This window comes from Muscardinus avellanarius, assembly GCF_963383645.1.
Source record: "Muscardinus avellanarius genome assembly, chromosome: 12".
NCBI lineage: Eukaryota > Metazoa > Chordata > Mammalia > Rodentia > Gliridae > Muscardinus > Muscardinus avellanarius.
The window spans coordinates 102,251,127-102,263,845 of NC_137798.1; positions in this window are offsets into that span (position 1 = coordinate 102,251,127).

The window sequence follows — 12,719 nt, forward strand, 5'->3', positions numbered from 1 at the left end:
CTCATAGGAGACAGATACTGCCAAGTCAGCGGCGCCATCCTCGCCTACAGATGCAAATACAGCCGCCAACTAGTTCCTCAGTCAGTCACGGGTGCACAGCCTGGGCCACCTGGCGCATTCACTCATGACTAACCATGCCTGGACTCCTTGATTCCCTAGGACCCGGCCCCCGTGCCTTGAAGGCTGGCACTGTGCTAGGCATGGGGGATACTGTGTCGAGGACTCACAGTCCTGTGGGCATGGAGCTCAAGCTCTGGGGGAGACAGACAACATAGGAAACAAGAGAATAAACAAGAAGACGAGGAAGATTATGGAGACGCCGAAGGCAGGGGTTAGACTGGTGAAATAAGAACGTGCTGCACAAATGGGTGAGGGAATGAAGGATTCTCAGCCGGATCCTCGGGAGTCAACTCAAAGCCAGGGTCAATGGCACACACCTGCAATCTCAGCCCTTCGGAGGCTGAGCCAAGAGGAGCGAAGGTTTGAGGTCAGCCTCAGCAATGTAGTGAGACCATAGCTCAGTGGTAGAACTCCCTGGATTGAATCCCTAGTCTCACACACACACACACACACACACACACACACACACACACACACACGTCAAAGGTCAGACTGCTGCAGAGGCACTGGAATAGAAGTTCCACTGTAGGGTTCCCTTTGCACCATTTCCTAGCACTATGGTCTTAAATGAGTTACTTAATCTCTCTGGAACTCAGTTTCCCATCTTTATAAAGAGAATGAAGCCAAGTATGGCGATGCATACCTGGAATCCCAGTGCTTGGGAGGCTGATAGGAGGATTACAGGTTTGAGGTCAGCCTCAGCTTTGAAGTCGACCTCAGCAACTTAGCAAAATCTTATTTAAAAAAAATTTTTTTATTGGTGCATTGTAGTCGTACGTCTTAATGGAGCAGAGGCGTACATGCACATATCACTAATTAGCCCTTACCCAATTCCCACCCCATTTCCTCTCCTTCCCTCCTTCTCAGGTTTGGCTTAGTGATTGACTAGCTAAACCCTATTTAAAAAAAAAAAAAAAAAAAAAAACAATGTCTGGGGTATAGTTCAAAGTCAGAATGTCTCTGGGTTCAATCTCCAGTACCAAAAAAAAAAAAAAAAAAAAAAAGATGAGGAATCTTACTACAAGCTGTTACTTACTTTAGAGATAGTTTACATAAAACACCCAGCATAAGCCAGGTACCAGTACACATTCATTAAATAAGTGGCCATTACGGAAACATGACTCCGTGAAAGGAAGCAAAGAAAATTGTGAGCACAAGAGCGGACGGGGCCGGGCTCTGCTTCTCCTGGGCTGGCTTTCCAGCAGGTGAAGGGGGGAGTCTGGGTCTTCAGGGCCCTCAGCTCCAATTTCCCAGGCCTATGAATTAATGCCTTTGGGGACCAACAGACAGACGCACTCAATACAGAAACAGCTGGCCCTTTCATAACTATTAATGCTGATCAATATCTCTGGGCCTTGCAATATATAACTTCAACGGTCTTTCTGCCGAGGCCAGGCAATCACTAGGCATGACATGGCTGAATGTCTGTATCTAGCCGCCTGCAGCCGCCCAGCTGCTAGTCACCTCCTGAGGACCCACCTTGGTCCTGGTCCAGGGGCCTCCTGGGTTCTGGTGTGGGGGCATCAGCAGGACCTACAAATTTGCTTCCAGGGCACTGCCTGGGTACCAGAAGCTGCTTGAGGCAGGGAACTGTACCCACACATGCTGGGGACACACAAAGGCCATCTTGGAGCAGAAGTCCCTGCTGCCCTGGGAGGAGCCAGCCTGAGCATTTATAGTTCCTAGGAATGGCTCTGATTGGCTCCGATATGGTGCATTCCTATTGGCCAAATGCATCTCGTTTTGACTCCTCCCCCAAGACCTGGTCCAATCGGCATCAGCAAGCAGTCCACCGGTGGGTGTGGCTGCATGCGGTGGGGTGGAATGAGGTGTGGGGCTCTGTCCCAGGCAGGTGGAGGCCCTGCTCTGGGGCTTGGGTCACCAGAGATGCCTAGCATACCTGAAGCCGTGAGGAAGGAGAGCCTGACTCTTGGACTGCCGCCATAGCTAAGGTCCCAGTGATCCTGGGCGAGTCACTGCCTCGCTCATCCAAAATGGAGTAAATGGATGGGGAAATGCGGCTGGCCCTGCACAGATCACATACATGCTCGGGGACTGGCTCCTCGCCCGGTCTGGTACATCAACAGCACGCCTCCGAGCCCTGGTCTCAGTGCCCCTCTCCTCCGCCTCTGGCTTCTCCAGTCCTGCGCCAGCCAGCAGGGCCCCAGCACAATACCTGCTGTGGACAAAGGCTTCTCTGCCAGGGCGTGACAAGCCTATGCATGTAGACCCAGGGATGAGTGTTCTGTGGCTCTCCCGCCAAACCAGTCCCTTCCGCCCGGACTGGCTGGAACGGAAGAAACAGCGGGGCTGCCCGGGCAGCTCAGTTAAGGCTGGTTGTTAACTTCCAGGCCCTCTGTGCAGAAATGGAGTGTTGTGCATAATTTATGGGGGTCTGGGTCTGCGCAGCCAGCCCGGGCGCGATCGCTGTTGGACGGGTGCAGGACGCAGCCACCTGCCCCAGAGACAGCCCTGTTCTCAGGGAGCTAAGCGCCCGGGGCTGAAGGGAGGCCTGGACCCGCTGCTTCCCTGGAGTTCGGCTCCCTGCTGGTTTCACTAGCTGGTGGCAGCTTGCACGCTGAGTCCCCCGACCAGCTGACACCTGGCTGTGTATCCAGTGATTCACACACACTCTCGCACACCACTGCCCATTCCAATGTCGGCTCCGTGAGGGCAGGAATCCTTGGGGGCCCCATTGACACCTGTCTCCTCCTGGTCTAGAAGAGAGCCAGGTCAATACAATCTGCACTTGTCCCTCGACTGAGAGGGCTGGGGGCCTCGGCAGGCGTGGGGGAGACCGTGTGGTGGGGGCAAGGGCCGAGGCGTTGGCTCTTAGTTCTACTACTGACTCGCAGTGTGACCTTGAACAATTTTTTAAAATTTTATTTATATGTAGAACATATTGAAAATGGCATACATTTAGACTGTGCTTGGTGCCCTCTCCTGCCCCGTTCCCCTTCCCCTCCCAACAATGAGCGTCCAGGTCGACCATGCTATATTCATACATTTACTCATATTCGGGCGTAGCTCCTCCATTAGTCAACCTCAGCCTCTTCCTCACCTTTCATTTCAGCTTTGCTGAGGTTTCCCCTCCATTACCTGGAGTCCCTCTGGTATCCCCAATGCTCCCTAGTTTGGGCATTTTAGAGAAAACATATGCCCCTTCTCTTTCTGTGCCTGGCTGACCTCACTTAACATACTGTTCTCCAGGTCTTTCCATCTTATTGTGAACATGATTTTTTCTTCTTTAGAGCTGAATAGAATTCCATTGTGTGTATTTCCCATAATTTTGCAATCCATGCATCTGTTGATGGAGACCTAGGTTGGTTCCATATTTTTGCTATTACGAATTGTGCTGCTATGAACACGGGTATGCATATGTTACTGTAGTTCTGATTTCAACCCCTTTGGAAAGATACCCAGGAGTGGTAAAGCTGGATCATATGGTGGATCTACTCCGTTTTCTTTCTTCTCCTTCTCCTTCTCCTTCTCCTTTCTGTGGTACTGGGGTTCCTGGAAACCCTTCTACCTCTGGACAATGGAGATAACTGGACCTGTTCTTTATGGACCCTAATGGGGGCATATTTGGACTGTGGGGCTACAGGCAGAGTTGGCAGGAAGCCGTGGTGCCCCTCAGGAATCCACATGAGGTTAAGGAATTCACTCCGTAGACAGCTGTTCCCAGTGGGAGGACCCCCCCACCCCAGGGACATCGGCCAGGTCTGGAGACATTCTGGGGAGAATCCTGGTGTCTCTAGTGAGCCCAGGCCAGGGGTGCAGCTAAACACCTTGTGGTGCCCAGGACAGCCCCACCCCAAAGGGCTCCCAATGCAAATAGGGCTCAGGTGAGAACGCTTGGGATAGCCCAGCTTCAGGAAAGAAGCCTGGGAAACCACACACAGGCAGACTTGGACTCAAGACAGAGCCTTCCAAGCCCCCAAGCCCCCCAGAGCTGGGGCGGGGGGGCGCGGTTGGAGAAGACGTGAGCAGGGAATGCCTCCCCGAGTGTGGCGTATTCTCCTGAACTCCTGGGTGAACAGATAAACAAAATAGCTGGTGGGGGGGCTCTCTGCCCATGTAAGTCAGCTCGCGAGGGCAGGAGCAATGGCGGCCCTGATGGACGTCCGAGCGGCTCAGCATGTCACTGTTGTCAGAATCCCCTCCGTCTTTCATCAGCGGCACTGGCCTTCACCCCTGCCAGGCTCTGGCTCCATAAACCCTATTCCTTAGATGGGTTTTGCCCCCCAAGAGGGCAGGATGAGCTCTGCACAAGCAGGACAACTATTGGGAATGCGGGTTCCAGAACCACCTCCATGGTTCTAGAACCACCGGCTCCAAGGTTCCAAACTGCCCATCAGGATTTGGAGTCAGTGACTCTCGGATTTCAGAACTGTACCCTTGACCATTCTGGCAGATGAGAACCATCATCTCCAAGAAGAGGCCAGAGGTCCAAGGACGAGGAGCCCCTGACTCTGGAAGTGTGAGCTCTGGGGTGCCGCCTCGTGGTGCTAAGGCGATCAGCCTACGGTGGCCTCGTGGGGGCTGCACGTCAGACACCAGGGCCCTCACCTGACCGGCTGTGCATAATTCGAGGTCCCATGGCTGGCAGCAGTGCTGGGACCAGGGTGTCCTGAATTCCAGACTTTCTGGTTGGAAGTCAGCTTGGGCAGGCGCTATCATCCACTCCAGAAGGTCCGCCCAGGCCCGGTGTGCTGGCAGTCAATTCTTTGTTGACTGGGGCCCCCACCAGCAGAACACAGCTGAGCCACGTTGTCCAGAAGTCTGGTTGGAAAGAGCCCTGGTGCTCAATAATGCATTCCCTCAAATGAGGACATCCATCAGGTGGCGGAGACAGCACGCGCCCCCTCCTGGGTCAGGCCAGGACGGCACATCTGTCCTAGCAGAGGCGCCGGCAGCTTCCCCAGCCCACGGGGCCTTTGTGAGCACACAGCTCCTCCAGCCCTGACAGCCCATTCCTCTGCCCAGCAGCCTGAATATTCTATGGGCTTGAATAATGCAGGTCCCCCCATCAAAGCAAACCAGCCACGGCTGGGAAACTGGAGAGTTTTAGGGCGCGGGGGCCCCAGTTGCTTCTTCTCCACACATGACTCCTTTCAAGGGGAGAAGCAGATTCCGGCCAGGCTAGGAGGGGGCCGAAATAGATGGGGCAGCCACTCCCAAACTCCGTGAGAGTTGAAGGGCCCGCAAACTGGAAAGGAAGAGGGGTTGGGGGAAGGCTCACTGGGGCTCAGATCCTGGCCCCGCAATTCACTAGCTGTGGCCCCTATGCGAGTCAGCCCACTAAGAGTAAGCTTCCAAACTCTAGGGGGAGGGGAAGTGTAAACAGGAAACGTGACCCGCGTGAACCCCACCCCAGCCAGCTCGCCATCCCCGCGCCAGCCGTCATTGGTCTAGCTCCCGTGGCCGGAATCGCAAGAGGCACTTTCCTCTCTCGTTTTCTGCATAATTTTTCCTGATGGCTTCCGTGAATGTGTTTGGCCAACAGTCTAGAGGCCCGGAAAGGAAGATCCTTCCAGAGGACGGCTGAAATGCCTGGCCACAGAAAGGCAAAAGAGAAAATAGGAAAGAGCCCCCCAGACCCTCCATCCCAGGTCTCTGTAAAATCCTTTAGTTTTCAAATTCAAGGAAACAGCCCTGCTCATGATAACAGTTTAAACAACGAACGCACAGTGACACACCTCCAGCCTTTCCCACCTGCCGGGGCTCGAGTTTGGAATATCTCCCCAAAAGCTCCTGGTTTGAAAGCATGGTCACCGCTGCAGCGAGGTTCAGAGGTGGGGTGTGGCCGAGGAGGCGGGTCCCTAGGACAGGGCCTTGGGGACGATACTCTCTGGCCCCCACCTCTAGTTCTCTCTGCTTCTGGCCCCCATGATGTGAGAGCCGTGTCTCCGCCAGGCCTTGCCATCGTGATTTCTGCCTTGAAGTTGGCCGGCTATGGACCGACCCCCAAAACCATGAAGTCATGAAGATTTACCCTCCTCTTTCTCCCAAAAGTTGTAGAGTCTTTGCTTAGTTTAGATCTTGGTCCACTAAGTGGCCAACTTCATTCTTTTGCATACACCATCCAGTTATCCCGGCATCATTCATTGAAAAACCTGGTCTTTCCTCAACAAAGGAACCTTGTACCTTTATTGAAAATCGATTCGTCATAGACACGTGTTTATTTCTGGACCCTGATTCTATCCCACTATCCACGTGTCTAGCATTATTCCAGTACCACAGAGCTTCCATTATTAGCACATTTAGAAATCAGGAAATCTGAGTCTGCCTTCTTCGTTTCTCTTTTTTAAGATTGCTTTGGGCCAGGCGTGGCTGTAATCCCAGTGCTTGGGAGGCTGAGACAGGAAGATCATAGGTTAGAGACTCACCTCAGCAACATGGGAAGGCTCTCAGCAATCAAGCGAGGGCAATCCTGCTTCAAAATAAATTAATAAAAGGATGGGGGATGTAGCTCAGAGGTAGAATGCTCCTGTGTTCAATTTCCAGTACAGAAAGAAAGATGCAGTTTTGATAATAACACTATAAATCAGGCATGGTGGCACATGTTTATAATCCCAATACTTGGGTGGCTGAGATTGGAGGGTCGCAGGTTTGAGGCTAGCCTCAGAAACTTAGTGAGGCCCTCAGCATCTTAATGGTTTTCTGTTTCAAGATAAAAAAATAAAATAGGGCTGGGGTGTAATTTGGAGGTAGAATGTCCCTGGGTTCCACCTCCAGTACCACAAAAATAATAAGAGTACAATTATACATGCACATATGTGTATGTGTGCATGCAAGCTCCGAGTTAGCACATTTTATTACTTATCCTTTAATAAACATTGAGCCGGACATGGTGGCGCACGCTTGTAATCCCCGCGCTTGGGAGGCAGAGACAGGAGGATCGGCGCAGGTTCGAAGCCAGCCACGCTGGCTTAAGAGACCCTGTTTCCAAATAAAAATGTAAAATAGGTCTGGGAGTGCATCCTGGAGGTAGAAGGGCTTCCAGAAACCCCAGTACCACAAAAACAAACAAACAAACAGACAAACAAACATTGAAATGAATGTCCTGGCTCTGGAAACAATATGAGCCTGGTGCAGGGACCTCCTCCCTCTGCCTGCCCAGGGCCGCACACCCACGCTTTCTGCATCCAGCCCCCGGGCTTCTACCTGGCACCCGGCCTTGGCATTCCCACCCCACCATGGCACAAACCGCTGTCCGACAAGCCTCAAGCAAGACCCAAGCAGGTCTCCATGTCCAGCCGTCCTCCTGCCCCTGGCCTCACACTCTTCCTGCAGAGCCCCCATGCCTGGTGCCGTCCAGAAAACCTACCCATCCTTAGCCAGTATGGTAGGGCATGCCTATAATCCCAGTACTTGGGGGGCTGAGACAGGAGGATCACGGGTTCGAGGCCAGCCTTGGCAACTCAGTGAGACCCTGTTTCAAAATAAAATTCTAAAAAGAGCTGGGGATGTAGTTCAGAGGTAGACTGATCCTAGGTTCAACAATCAGTATAAGAAAGAAAGAAGGAAGGATGGACGGAAGGAAGGAAGGAAGGGAGGGAGGGAGGGAGGCGGGCGGCCTCTCCCATCCTGCAGAGCCCCCTGCGGAGGCTGTCCTTCAAGGCAGAGTGAATGGCTTTCTCTAGGGTCTCCTTGATCTGCTCCACACCCTCCTGTGAGGCCATAGGAAGGTCCTTCAGAGAGAGGGGAGCTCCTTGCCTGCTGGCTCACCCCAGCGCGGGACACTGTTGCTCAGCTGATGATGAGTTTTTTGTTTGTTTGTTTGTTTGTTTGTTTGTTTTGGTACTGGGGATGGAACCCAGGGGCATTCTACCTCCGAGCTACACCCCCAGCACTAGTTTTTTTTTTCTTTTTTTTTCTTTATTTATTTTGGTGATACTGGGGGTGGAACCGGGAGGCTTTCTACCTCCAGCCTATACTGCCAGACCTATTTTTATATTTTATTTGGAAACAGGGTCTCACGAAGTTGCCGAGAGCCTCACTAAGTAGCCGAGGCTGGCTTGGAACCTGTGCGATCCTCCTGTCTCGGCCTCCCAAGGGCAGGGATTACAAGCGTGCGCCACCACGCCCGGCTTTTTTTTTTTTTTTCTTTATTTTTGAAACAGGGTCTTACTGAGTTGCAAATGGTCTCACAAAGTAGTAGCTGAGGCTGTCCTCGAACCACCACGATCCTCCTATCTCAGCCTCCCAAATGCTGGGATTACAGGCGGGTGCCACCACGCCTGGCTCCTTGAGGGTGAATTTGAGTGCCTTGGTGGCGGGTTTTCTGGTCACCTGATGAAGGACCGCCCCGAAGGCTTGGAGGAAGCCTTGTGGCCTCGCGTGACTCAGGCACGGCACACTGACCCGGGCCGGGTCCACACGGAGCAAGCTCTGGAGCCTGTGAGCACCCGGAGATTTGCTCATGACTCGGCAGGTAGTTCCCGCTCACTTTCCCAGGTCGGGACTCAGTGGGAAGATTAGTATTTTACTCCCTTTAATTCCCCAGTAAGTCTACAACCCCAGTCCAAACCCGATGGATATTTTAATGGAAGTTGACAAGCTGGTTCTAATATGCAGGAGGGAGAGTAAACGTTCAGGAATAGCCAAGACAGCTTGAAAAAAGAAAAAACAGAGAGGGGAATTTTGCCCGACAAGATGTCAAAGCATATTATAAAGTAATTTTAATAAATATAATGTGATATTAGCACATGAATAGATAAATAGATCTTGGAACCAATACAGAAGATAAAAAAGACACATGTATATGCTGGGATCTGGTACGTGCACGGAGACGGCATTGCAGGTCAAAGTGGGTCATTTACTACCTGGAAAAATTCAAAATCTCCCCTCACACCGTTAATGAAAATTAATAGAACAAAGACACAAATGTCTTCCTAAAAACTATGAGAGCCTTAGAGAAAACATAGGAAAACATGTCTATGACCTTGAAGAATTTTAAACAAGATTTACCGAAAAGCAAAGTGTATCAATTTAACCACAGAATTTAAAAGTCTACAGGAGGACAGTTAAAGGTCAAAAGAGAAGTGTCCAAAAGAGAGAAAATATTACAATATGCACTTACATATGCATATGTGACCTATATTTGCAACCTGTAACTGTTAGGTTGAAAATAGACTTAGGGGGTTTTGGAGGGAGGCAAAAACACCGACCGGATTATCGGAGACCGCTGATTCAGACCCGGCAGCCTCCGGAGAGTGAGCCGGCCGCGGGGGAAGGGATGGGACCGATGGGCCGCGTCTGAAGAGCCGCGCGTACTCCTGATCGGCCGCTGAGTCTCATGGGGGATCGGGGGCACCGATGTTTTATAGGCATGCCGATTCTCGCGACACCTGTAGTCTCGCGATGTTTGGAGTCTCGAGGCACCTGGAGTCTCACGATATCTCCGCTTCTGGCTTCCAGGGTTCCGCTTCCTGTTCCGCTGTGAGATCACGTGGGGGAGGGACCCAACTTATCAATAACAAACATATATATGTGTATATATATGTTAGAATTAATATTCAAAATATATAAAGAATCCCTTCAAGAAAAGGATAGGGATAAACAAGACAAGAACAAGAATTATTATTATTATTATTATTATTATTTTTTTTTTTTTTTTTGGTGGTACTGGGGTTCCTGGAAGCCCTTTTACCTTCGGGCTACACACCCAGACCTATTTTATATTTTTTTATTTGGAAACAGGGTCTCTTAAGCCAGCGAGGCTGGCTCCAAACCAGCGTGATCCTCCTGTCTCCGCCTCCCAAGCACGGGGATTACAAGCGTGCACCACCACGCCCGGCGTAAGAACAAGAATTATAAGGGGTTAATACACATCTTAGAAGATGTTCAACTTATTAGTAAAAAGGGGAATTGCAAATTATATGATTTTTTTCATCAGACTGGTAAAAATTTAAATGGGCCAATACCAAGTGTTAGAAAATATGTGTAAAGCAGGCTCTGTCCTATATCGCTGGGCAGACTTTGGAAACCAGTTTGACAATATCTACTAAAATTTAACAAGCCAAGCGGGAGTGGGGAGCGCACCTGCAATCCCAGGACGTGGGGGGCTGAGGCAGGAGCATCGTGGGTTCCAGGTCAACATCGGATACAAAGGCAGCGTCCTCGTTCCCAGGAATGCACCTGCATTTTGGGGGGGATGGGGTGACGAGTGTTACATTAGCACGTTCAAATACGGGGTTCAGGAAAAGGAGTTCTCGGTCTTGTTTTGGTTTGCGACTGCTTTGAAAAAGAGCGACTACCAGACGGGACAACTGGTTTGAAGCACACGGAGGGCGTGTGTGTGCGTGCGGTGTGCGTGCGTTACTGGGGACTAAGCCCAGGGGCTTTCGACCTCCCAGCTACACACCAGCCCTTTTTATTTATTTATTTATTTATTTATTTATTTATTTATTTATTTATTTATTTATTTGTAAATAAGAGTCTCGCTCCTTATTGAGGCTGTCCTTGAACATGCAATCCTCCTGTTTCAGCCTCCCAAGAACTGGGATTACGGGCACAAGCCACCATGCCCGGCTGCCCTGGAGGGCCTAGGCTGCAGGAGTCTGGGGGTCAGAAAGCGAATCTGCTTAGGGTGAAGCTTCCTCCTGAGGCTGCGCGCCCCTCCAGGGGGCCTGAGGAACAGTCCTGCGCTCACCCTACTTTACTTTTGTGTTTTGAAAACAGAAACAAAATTCAAAGGGCTGGCCTTGACCCACCTGGTGGCCTGTTCTAGATGGATGGAGGGGACTGGAAGTCCCTGTCCCTGCCCCAGCATCTTGCAGCCCCATCCCAGACCCCCAGAGCACAAGCTGTCTGCAATGAAAGTCCTGGTCCTGACAGAGGCAGAGGCTTAAAGGGCCGCAAGGAAGGAAGGAAGGAAGGAAGGAAGGAAGGAAGGAAGGAAGGAAGGAAGGAAGGAAGGGAGGGAGGCAGGCGCCGGGAAGCCCTTGCTCCAGCACATCCTGGGTTCTGTCCGCGCTCAGCCGCTGGCGGGGGGGCTGCATGTCTGCCCGGATGGCTTCCGTGCGTCGAGGAAGACATCAGCGAGCACCTGGAGGCTCACGTTAGCCTGGAAAGATTTACATTTTTGTATTATTATTAGAAATGTCACAGGAAGTCCACTTGAACATTTGAAGCCACTGCCAAGAGTGTGTACGTTTGATATTAATTAAAGCCAAAGATGACAGCCCCCAGAAAAAGGAATAATTTTTTTTCTCTGGGCTAAATGACCTTTCAGGAGAGCTTGTTCTGCGGTTCTGCTTGGTCATTACCAGAAATTACTGAGGATCTTCAAGAAAGCCGGAATTGCCAGCTCTGGGCCCAGCTCTCAGCATCCTGGGAGAGGCGACAGTCCCATTCTCTGGGGACTCCTGGACACTGGCATCCCCCCGCCCAAGCCCAGAACAGTGTTCTTGATAAATATGGGCCCTGTCAAAAAGCCCCTGTTAAACCGGGTGTGATGGCGCATGCTTGTAATCCCAGTACTTGAGAGGCCGAGACCGGAGGATTGAAGGTTCATGGTCAGCCTCAGCTACTTAGCGAGGCCCTCCAAACCAGACTGGTGGTGCACACCTGTAATCCCAGTACTTGGAGGCTGAGACAGGAGGAGCACAGATTCAAGACCAGCCTTGGCAACTTAGCCAGACTCTCAGCAACCTAGTGAGACCTTGTTTCAAACTAAAAAATAAAATAGAGCTAAGGGGTAGCTCAGAAGTAGCAAGATACAGCGTGCACACACACACAGAATATACAAAGAACTCAATACACTTGACGTACACACACAGCCCAATCAATAAACAGGCAAATGAGCTGAACATACAGGTCTCAAAAGGATAAATAGGCAGAGTTTACAGGGAAAATGTTACGGACTGGGAAACCATCCCCAGGGATCTTTGTCAGACCCCTGGGAATAATTTCCCCAAAACTCCCCAAAGAAACAAAAAAACAGAAAAACACAGAAAAACAGAAAAAAGAGGAAAAGATAGGAACACAGAAAGGAGAGTATGGTGGTGGGGAAACTGTTCTTGGGGACCCCTGTTAGGGTCCCGGACACAATTTCCCTCAAATCACCACAAAACCCCAAAACGACCCAAAACAGAAATAAACCGCGGGTTCTTGTCCTAAGCTAAGAATAAATATGCATAGCTTGGACAGTTGCTGAAGATTTAAAGAAGTTTATTAGAAAGATAGAAATACAGAAAATAGAAATATAGCTCCATACCAGACTGGCATGGAGGGGTGACTCGAAATGAATACACCAAAGGGACGGGACTTTTATACCCATGACCTCCATCTTGTTTACGTAATTCTGACGTAGTGAACGTCCCTGTGAGGTACCTCCCCTTACCCTGTCCCTCAGCAAGGTGGGGCAGGGTGTCGCCTTCCATGAAGGTCGACCCCTCCTACCATCTTAGCTGGCTTATCCAATCATGTAGAACTGTCTCTAGGTAAAGGCCTAGTTCTCCTCAACTAAGATGTGTCTTTAGATAGAGACAGGCCTAGTTCTCCTCTCCAATTGACTGCTTAATTGCTTTGAGCTAGGTTAATTTACATTGGAATAGTTGCCTGCTTTTAGGCAGAAACCAAGTCCTTGCACA